The sequence below is a fragment of the Anomaloglossus baeobatrachus genome, unplaced genomic scaffold, assembly GCF_048569485.1.
Source record: "Anomaloglossus baeobatrachus isolate aAnoBae1 unplaced genomic scaffold, aAnoBae1.hap1 Scaffold_823, whole genome shotgun sequence".
Lineage (NCBI taxonomy): Eukaryota > Metazoa > Chordata > Amphibia > Anura > Aromobatidae > Anomaloglossus > Anomaloglossus baeobatrachus.
The window spans coordinates 70,780-80,423 of record NW_027445210.1 but is presented as its reverse complement, the minus strand read 5'-3'; the positions used below and the strand labels follow the sequence as shown (position 1 = coordinate 80,423).

Genomic DNA, 9,644 nt, shown 5'->3' with positions numbered 1-9,644 from the left:
GCCGCCCTTTCTTAGTATTTGACGTTCCTTATATTGCGGTATGAGGCTTCGCAGTAGGTTGCAAACATTCATCACCCATGACTGTCCCCAATTGAGCTCAGAAGCTCAATGTCTATCATGACCTCTCTTTTAGAATGTCCAAGAGCAAGCAAACTATTCCTCCAGGAGAGGGCGCCAACAGACTACTAAAGAGATCATCATTACTCAAAGAAAACCCCAAAAACCAATGCATGATAGGAATAAACAGGTAACTTTCTTTGGAGTGGAAGCGGAGAGATCGCACCAGATGCCAATTCTAGATGTTATCACACCTGTGGTCACTGCAGCAGCAGGTGAATCCACTTTGTCCAAAAGGGATCTATTCCATTCAATTGCAAATGATCTAGATAAGACAGAGAACTGCAGCACGGGGACATAGCCGAGTTGGTCAGGTTGAGTGGTGATGAGTTTGCTATTTGGATGAATAAAGAAAGTCAAAAGTGTGAAAGATAAAAAACAAAAGGAGGAAGTGTGAAAAGTGAATGGGCCAAATTGAGGTGCATATGAAGACGTATGCTTTCTTCCAATTCATTAAATCGGGCTAATATGAATCAGGTGAATTGAGTTCTGCTTTTGGAAACTGGGTTAAGAAGGGGTGCACCGTTCCTGGAGGTACTGCAATACCAGGTCAATGCGTGGAGTGGACAGAGCAAGCTCTTTTTCCATCTCCCTGTTCTAAAAATCCATTTAATATATGGTCCCCAGATAGGGGACGTATCAGATATTAAACTGATAAGAACAGATACTACACTTGATCTTAGCCAAAAGGCCGAGAAGCGATAACCAGAATTGGTTTGGGCCTCGAGTGGCACCCTGGCCTATGCCGGACACATCTTAGGGAGAGAGAGCGAGAGGGAGACAAACCCACGCCTACACAAGACATTTTGTCACCCAAGCCAACCCTTGAAAAGGCTGCTTTGCAGAGCCAAAACAAGAAGAATGGTGCGTTTTGCAGCCGCCGCCCACTGCAATGAATCTGAATAACTCCTCCTTTAGGGCGCAAGCAACTCCCCTCCCCCTTGCAGTCTTTCCAATTCACGATACAAAAAGACGGACAGGACAGGTTGCCTGACTTTCCGTCACTGCCACCCTTTGCCATCCTTACCCGTAGAAAGCCCTTTCATCATCCCCAAACCCTAATCTTTTCCCTTTCCTTCCCAGCCCCCAAACCCTGCCCTCTGTACCTTTCTCACCACCCGCTTCCCTTCTCCTGTCATCCCCCTACCACCCGGGAAAAAAAGAGATTGCCCCCTCCTTCCACTAGCCCACCCTCCCACCCAAAGAACAACTTCTTCTGCGCAGCTTGTTTTCTAGGCAGCAGCGCTATTGTGATGTCATCGGGGGGCATTGTGACAAGCCGCCAGTGTTCCGTCTCTTCATGTTGTGCACAGTTCAAACGGAAAATACATCAACAGGCAGACTACAGAAAAGCTTACTATCAAAGGTTAGAGGGGGGCTTTCTCAGAGGGCTTTTTACAGTTTTTCTATTCCCAATTAGCCGTTTAAGTGTACTTATTGAAAGTAGTAATTCTTTCATAGGCCGCCCTTTCTTAGTATTTGACGTTCCTTATATTGCGGTATGAGGCTTCGCAGTAGGTTGCAAACATTCATCACCCATGACTGTCCCCAATTGAGCTCAGAAGCTCAATGTCTATCATGACCTCTCTTTTAGAATGTCCAAGAGCAAGCAAACTATTCCTCCAGGAGAGGGCGCCAACAGACTACTAAAGAGATCATCATTACTCAAAGAAAACCCCAAAAACCAATGCATGATAGGAATAAACAGGTAACTTTCTTTGGAGTGGAAGCGGAGAGATCGCACCAGATGCCAATTCTAGATGTTATCACACCTGTGGTCACTGCAGCAGCAGGTGAATCCACTTTGTCCAAAAGGGATCTATTCCATTCAATTGCAAATGATCTAGATAAGACAGAGAACTGCAGCACGGGGACATAGCCGAGTTGGTCAGGTTGAGTGGTGATGAGTTTGCTATTTGGATGAATAAAGAAAGTCAAAAGTGTGAAAGATAAAAAACAAAAGGAGGAAGTGTGAAAAGTGAATGGGCCAAATTGAGGTGCATATGAAGACGTATGCTTTCTTCCAATTCATTAAATCGGGCTAATATGAATCAGGTGAATTGAGTTCTGCTTTTGGAAACTGGGTTAAGAAGGGGTGCACCGTTCCTGGAGGTACTGCAATACCAGGTCAATGCGTGGAGTGGACAGAGCAAGCTCTTTTTCCATCTCCCTGTTCTAAAAATCCATTTAATATATGGTCCCCAGATAGGGGACGTATCAGATATTAAACTGATAAGAACAGATACTACACTTGATCTTAGCCAAAAGGCCGAGAAGCGATAACCAGAATTGGTTTGGGCCTCGAGTGGCACCCTGGCCTATGCCGGACACATCTTAGGGAGAGAGAGCGAGAGGGAGACAAACCCACGCCTACACAAGACATTTTGTCACCCAAGCCAACCCTTGAAAAGGCTGCTTTGCAGAGCCAAAACAAGAAGAATGGTGCGTTTTGCAGCCGCCGCCCACTGCAATGAATCTGAATAACTCCTCCTTTAGGGCGCAAGCAACTCCCCTCCCCCTTGCAGTCTTTCCAATTCACGATACAAAAAGACGGACAGGACAGGTTGCCTGACTTTCCGTCACTGCCACCCTTTGCCATCCTTACCCGTAGAAAGCCCTTTCATCATCCCCAAACCCTAATCTTTTCCCTTTCCTTCCCAGCCCCCAAACCCTGCCCTCTGTACCTTTCTCACCACCCGCTTCCCTTCTCCTGTCATCCCCCTACCACCCGGGAAAAAAAGAGATTGCCCCCTCCTTCCACTAGCCCACCCTCCCACCCAAAGAACAACTTCTTCTGCGCAGCTTGTTTTCTAGGCAGCAGCGCTATTGTGATGTCATCGGGGGGCATTGTGACAAGCCGCCAGTGTTCCGTCTCTTCATGTTGTGCACAGTTCAAACGGAAAATACATCAACAGGCAGACTACAGAAAAGCTTACTATCAAAGGTTAGAGGGGGGCTTTCTCAGAGGGCTTTTTACAGTTTTTCTATTCCCAATTAGCCGTTTAAGTGTACTTATTGAAAGTAGTAATTCTTTCATAGGCCGCCCTTTCTTAGTATTTGACGTTCCTTATATTGCGGTATGAGGCTTCGCAGTAGGTTGCAAACATTCATCACCCATGACTGTCCCCAATTGAGCTCAGAAGCTCAATGTCTATCATGACCTCTCTTTTAGAATGTCCAAGAGCAAGCAAACTATTCCTCCAGGAGAGGGCGCCAACAGACTACTAAAGAGATCATCATTACTCAAAGAAAACCCCAAAAACCAATGCATGATAGGAATAAACAGGTAACTTTCTTTGGAGTGGAAGCGGAGAGATCGCACCAGATGCCAATTCTAGATGTTATCACACCTGTGGTCACTGCAGCAGCAGGTGAATCCACTTTGTCCAAAAGGGATCTATTCCATTCAATTGCAAATGATCTAGATAAGACAGAGAACTGCAGCACGGGGACATAGCCGAGTTGGTCAGGTTGAGTGGTGATGAGTTTGCTATTTGGATGAATAAAGAAAGTCAAAAGTGTGAAAGATAAAAAACAAAAGGAGGAAGTGTGAAAAGTGAATGGGCCAAATTGAGGTGCATATGAAGACGTATGCTTTCTTCCAATTCATTAAATCGGGCTAATATGAATCAGGTGAATTGAGTTCTGCTTTTGGAAACTGGGTTAAGAAGGGGTGCACCGTTCCTGGAGGTACTGCAATACCAGGTCAATGCGTGGAGTGGACAGAGCAAGCTCTTTTTCCATCTCCCTGTTCTAAAAATCCATTTAATATATGGTCCCCAGATAGGGGACGTATCAGATATTAAACTGATAAGAACAGATACTACACTTGATCTTAGCCAAAAGGCCGAGAAGCGATAACCAGAATTGGTTTGGGCCTCGAGTGGCACCCTGGCCTATGCCGGACACATCTTAGGGAGAGAGAGCGAGAGGGAGACAAACCCACGCCTACACAAGACATTTTGTCACCCAAGCCAACCCTTGAAAAGGCTGCTTTGCAGAGCCAAAACAAGAAGAATGGTGCGTTTTGCAGCCGCCGCCCACTGCAATGAATCTGAATAACTCCTCCTTTAGGGCGCAAGCAACTCCCCTCCCCCTTGCAGTCTTTCCAATTCACGATACAAAAAGACGGACAGGACAGGTTGCCTGACTTTCCGTCACTGCCACCCTTTGCCATCCTTACCCGTAGAAAGCCCTTTCATCATCCCCAAACCCTAATCTTTTCCCTTTCCTTCCCAGCCCCCAAACCCTGCCCTCTGTACCTTTCTCACCACCCGCTTCCCTTCTCCTGTCATCCCCCTACCACCCGGGAAAAAAAGAGATTGCCCCCTCCTTCCACTAGCCCACCCTCCCACCCAAAGAACAACTTCTTCTGCGCAGCTTGTTTTCTAGGCAGCAGCGCTATTGTGATGTCATCGGGGGGCATTGTGACAAGCCGCCAGTGTTCCGTCTCTTCATGTTGTGCACAGTTCAAACGGAAAATACATCAACAGGCAGACTACAGAAAAGCTTACTATCAAAGGTTAGAGGGGGGCTTTCTCAGAGGGCTTTTTACAGTTTTTCTATTCCCAATTAGCCGTTTAAGTGTACTTATTGAAAGTAGTAATTCTTTCATAGGCCGCCCTTTCTTAGTATTTGACGTTCCTTATATTGCGGTATGAGGCTTCGCAGTAGGTTGCAAACATTCATCACCCATGACTGTCCCCAATTGAGCTCAGAAGCTCAATGTCTATCATGACCTCTCTTTTAGAATGTCCAAGAGCAAGCAAACTATTCCTCCAGGAGAGGGCGCCAACAGACTACTAAAGAGATCATCATTACTCAAAGAAAACCCCAAAAACCAATGCATGATAGGAATAAACAGGTAACTTTCTTTGGAGTGGAAGCGGAGAGATCGCACCAGATGCCAATTCTAGATGTTATCACACCTGTGGTCACTGCAGCAGCAGGTGAATCCACTTTGTCCAAAAGGGATCTATTCCATTCAATTGCAAATGATCTAGATAAGACAGAGAACTGCAGCACGGGGACATAGCCGAGTTGGTCAGGTTGAGTGGTGATGAGTTTGCTATTTGGATGAATAAAGAAAGTCAAAAGTGTGAAAGATAAAAAACAAAAGGAGGAAGTGTGAAAAGTGAATGGGCCAAATTGAGGTGCATATGAAGACGTATGCTTTCTTCCAATTCATTAAATCGGGCTAATATGAATCAGGTGAATTGAGTTCTGCTTTTGGAAACTGGGTTAAGAAGGGGTGCACCGTTCCTGGAGGTACTGCAATACCAGGTCAATGCGTGGAGTGGACAGAGCAAGCTCTTTTTCCATCTCCCTGTTCTAAAAATCCATTTAATATATGGTCCCCAGATAGGGGACGTATCAGATATTAAACTGATAAGAACAGATACTACACTTGATCTTAGCCAAAAGGCCGAGAAGCGATAACCAGAATTGGTTTGGGCCTCGAGTGGCACCCTGGCCTATGCCGGACACATCTTAGGGAGAGAGAGCGAGAGGGAGACAAACCCACGCCTACACAAGACATTTTGTCACCCAAGCCAACCCTTGAAAAGGCTGCTTTGCAGAGCCAAAACAAGAAGAATGGTGCGTTTTGCAGCCGCCGCCCACTGCAATGAATCTGAATAACTCCTCCTTTAGGGCGCAAGCAACTCCCCTCCCCCTTGCAGTCTTTCCAATTCACGATACAAAAAGACGGACAGGACAGGTTGCCTGACTTTCCGTCACTGCCACCCTTTGCCATCCTTACCCGTAGAAAGCCCTTTCATCATCCCCAAACCCTAATCTTTTCCCTTTCCTTCCCAGCCCCCAAACCCTGCCCTCTGTACCTTTCTCACCACCCGCTTCCCTTCTCCTGTCATCCCCCTACCACCCGGGAAAAAAAGAGATTGCCCCCTCCTTCCACTAGCCCACCCTCCCACCCAAAGAACAACTTCTTCTGCGCAGCTTGTTTTCTAGGCAGCAGCGCTATTGTGATGTCATCGGGGGGCATTGTGACAAGCCGCCAGTGTTCCGTCTCTTCATGTTGTGCACAGTTCAAACGGAAAATACATCAACAGGCAGACTACAGAAAAGCTTACTATCAAAGGTTAGAGGGGGGCTTTCTCAGAGGGCTTTTTACAGTTTTTCTATTCCCAATTAGCCGTTTAAGTGTACTTATTGAAAGTAGTAATTCTTTCATAGGCCGCCCTTTCTTAGTATTTGACGTTCCTTATATTGCGGTATGAGGCTTCGCAGTAGGTTGCAAACATTCATCACCCATGACTGTCCCCAATTGAGCTCAGAAGCTCAATGTCTATCATGACCTCTCTTTTAGAATGTCCAAGAGCAAGCAAACTATTCCTCCAGGAGAGGGCGCCAACAGACTACTAAAGAGATCATCATTACTCAAAGAAAACCCCAAAAACCAATGCATGATAGGAATAAACAGGTAACTTTCTTTGGAGTGGAAGCGGAGAGATCGCACCAGATGCCAATTCTAGATGTTATCACACCTGTGGTCACTGCAGCAGCAGGTGAATCCACTTTGTCCAAAAGGGATCTATTCCATTCAATTGCAAATGATCTAGATAAGACAGAGAACTGCAGCACGGGGACATAGCCGAGTTGGTCAGGTTGAGTGGTGATGAGTTTGCTATTTGGATGAATAAAGAAAGTCAAAAGTGTGAAAGATAAAAAACAAAAGGAGGAAGTGTGAAAAGTGAATGGGCCAAATTGAGGTGCATATGAAGACGTATGCTTTCTTCCAATTCATTAAATCGGGCTAATATGAATCAGGTGAATTGAGTTCTGCTTTTGGAAACTGGGTTAAGAAGGGGTGCACCGTTCCTGGAGGTACTGCAATACCAGGTCAATGCGTGGAGTGGACAGAGCAAGCTCTTTTTCCATCTCCCTGTTCTAAAAATCCATTTAATATATGGTCCCCAGATAGGGGACGTATCAGATATTAAACTGATAAGAACAGATACTACACTTGATCTTAGCCAAAAGGCCGAGAAGCGATAACCAGAATTGGTTTGGGCCTCGAGTGGCACCCTGGCCTATGCCGGACACATCTTAGGGAGAGAGAGCGAGAGGGAGACAAACCCACGCCTACACAAGACATTTTGTCACCCAAGCCAACCCTTGAAAAGGCTGCTTTGCAGAGCCAAAACAAGAAGAATGGTGCGTTTTGCAGCCGCCGCCCACTGCAATGAATCTGAATAACTCCTCCTTTAGGGCGCAAGCAACTCCCCTCCCCCTTGCAGTCTTTCCAATTCACGATACAAAAAGACGGACAGGACAGGTTGCCTGACTTTCCGTCACTGCCACCCTTTGCCATCCTTACCCGTAGAAAGCCCTTTCATCATCCCCAAACCCTAATCTTTTCCCTTTCCTTCCCAGCCCCCAAACCCTGCCCTCTGTACCTTTCTCACCACCCGCTTCCCTTCTCCTGTCATCCCCCTACCACCCGGGAAAAAAAAAGATTGCCCCCTCCTTCCACTAGCCCACCCTCCCACCCAAAGAACAACTTCTTCTGCGCAGCTTGTTTTCTAGGCAGCAGCGCTATTGTGATGTCATCGGGGGGCATTGTGACAAGCCGCCAGTGTTCCGTCTCTTCATGTTGTGCACAGTTCAAACGGAAAATACATCAACAGGCAGACTACAGAAAAGCTTACTATCAAAGGTTAGAGGGGGGCTTTCTCAGAGGGCTTTTTACAGTTTTTCTATTCCCAATTAGCCGTTTAAGTGTACTTATTGAAAGTAGTAATTCTTTCATAGGCCGCCCTTTCTTAGTATTTGACGTTCCTTATATTGCGGTATGAGGCTTCGCAGTAGGTTGCAAACATTCATCACCCATGACTGTCCCCAATTGAGCTCAGAAGCTCAATGTCTATCATGACCTCTCTTTTAGAATGTCCAAGAGCAAGCAAACTATTCCTCCAGGAGAGGGCGCCAACAGACTACTAAAGAGATCATCATTACTCAAAGAAAACCCCAAAAACCAATGCATGATAGGAATAAACAGGTAACTTTCTTTGGAGTGGAAGCGGAGAGATCGCACCAGATGCCAATTCTAGATGTTATCACACCTGTGGTCACTGCAGCAGCAGGTGAATCCACTTTGTCCAAAAGGGATCTATTCCATTCAATTGCAAATGATCTAGATAAGACAGAGAACTGCAGCACGGGGACATAGCCGAGTTGGTCAGGTTGAGTGGTGATGAGTTTGCTATTTGGATGAATAAAGAAAGTCAAAAGTGTGAAAGATAAAAAACAAAAGGAGGAAGTGTGAAAAGTGAATGGGCCAAATTGAGGTGCATATGAAGACGTATGCTTTCTTCCAATTCATTAAATCGGGCTAATATGAATCAGGTGAATTGAGTTCTGCTTTTGGAAACTGGGTTAAGAAGGGGTGCACCGTTCCTGGAGGTACTGCAATACCAGGTCAATGCGTGGAGTGGACAGAGCAAGCTCTTTTTCCATCTCCCTGTTCTAAAAATCCATTTAATATATGGTCCCCAGATAGGGGACGTATCAGATATTAAACTGATAAGAACAGATACTACACTTGATCTTAGCCAAAAGGCCGAGAAGCGATAACCAGAATTGGTTTGGGCCTCGAGTGGCACCCTGGCCTATGCCGGACACATCTTAGGGAGAGAGAGCGAGAGGGAGACAAACCCACGCCTACACAAGACATTTTGTCACCCAAGCCAACCCTTGAAAAGGCTGCTTTGCAGAGCCAAAACAAGAAGAATGGTGCGTTTTGCAGCCGCCGCCCACTGCAATGAATCTGAATAACTCCTCCTTTAGGGCGCAAGCAACTCCCCTCCCCCTTGCAGTCTTTCCAATTCACGATACAAAAAGACGGACAGGACAGGTTGCCTGACTTTCCGTCACTGCCACCCTTTGCCATCCTTACCCGTAGAAAGCCCTTTCATCATCCCCAAACCCTAATCTTTTCCCTTTCCTTCCCAGCCCCCAAACCCTGCCCTCTGTACCTTTCTCACCACCCGCTTCCCTTCTCCTGTCATCCCCCTACCACCCGGGAAAAAAAGAGATTGCCCCCTCCTTCCACTAGCCCACCCTCCCACCCAAAGAACAACTTCTTCTGCGCAGCTTGTTTTCTAGGCAGCAGCGCTATTGTGATGTCATCGGGGGGCATTGTGACAAGCCGCCAGTGTTCCGTCTCTTCATGTTGTGCACAGTTCAAACGGAAAATACATCAACAGGCAGACTACAGAAAAGCTTACTATCAAAGGTTAGAGGGGGGCTTTCTCAGAGGGCTTTTTACAGTTTTTCTATTCCCAATTAGCCGTTTAAGTGTACTTATTGAAAGTAGTAATTCTTTCATAGGCCGCCCTTTCTTAGTATTTGACGTTCCTTATATTGCGGTATGAGGCTTCGCAGTAGGTTGCAAACATTCATCACCCATGACTGTCCCCAATTGAGCTCAGAAGCTCAATGTCTATCATGACCTCTCTTTTAGAATGTCCAAGAGCAAGCAAACTATTCCTCCAGGAGAGGGCGCC

At 46.3% G+C, this 9,644-nt stretch overlaps 6 non-coding genes across 6 annotated transcripts; all 6 read right to left on the bottom strand.

The window, feature by feature from the left end:
• Positions 1-629: 629 nt before the first annotated feature.
• On the bottom strand, positions 630-820 carry LOC142288444 (U2 spliceosomal RNA). Its single transcript, XR_012749216.1, has one exon. It is a non-coding gene; the product is annotated as a U2 spliceosomal RNA (small nuclear RNA).
• Positions 821-2,207: 1,387 nt separating this feature from the next.
• LOC142288443 (U2 spliceosomal RNA) lies at positions 2,208-2,398 on the bottom strand. Its single transcript, XR_012749215.1, has one exon. It is a non-coding gene; the product is annotated as a U2 spliceosomal RNA (small nuclear RNA).
• Positions 2,399-3,785: 1,387 nt separating this feature from the next.
• On the bottom strand, positions 3,786-3,976 carry LOC142288442 (U2 spliceosomal RNA). Its single transcript, XR_012749214.1, has one exon. It is a non-coding gene; the product is annotated as a U2 spliceosomal RNA (small nuclear RNA).
• Positions 3,977-5,363: 1,387 nt separating this feature from the next.
• LOC142288441 (U2 spliceosomal RNA) lies at positions 5,364-5,554 on the bottom strand. Its single transcript, XR_012749213.1, has one exon. It is a non-coding gene; the product is annotated as a U2 spliceosomal RNA (small nuclear RNA).
• A 1,387-nt stretch (positions 5,555-6,941) lies between these two features.
• Positions 6,942-7,132, bottom strand: LOC142288440 (U2 spliceosomal RNA). The gene has a single exon (XR_012749212.1). It is a non-coding gene; the product is annotated as a U2 spliceosomal RNA (small nuclear RNA).
• A 1,387-nt stretch (positions 7,133-8,519) lies between these two features.
• Positions 8,520-8,710, bottom strand: LOC142288438 (U2 spliceosomal RNA). Its single transcript, XR_012749211.1, has one exon. It is a non-coding gene; the product is annotated as a U2 spliceosomal RNA (small nuclear RNA).
• Between the last annotated feature and the right edge of the window lie 934 nt (positions 8,711-9,644).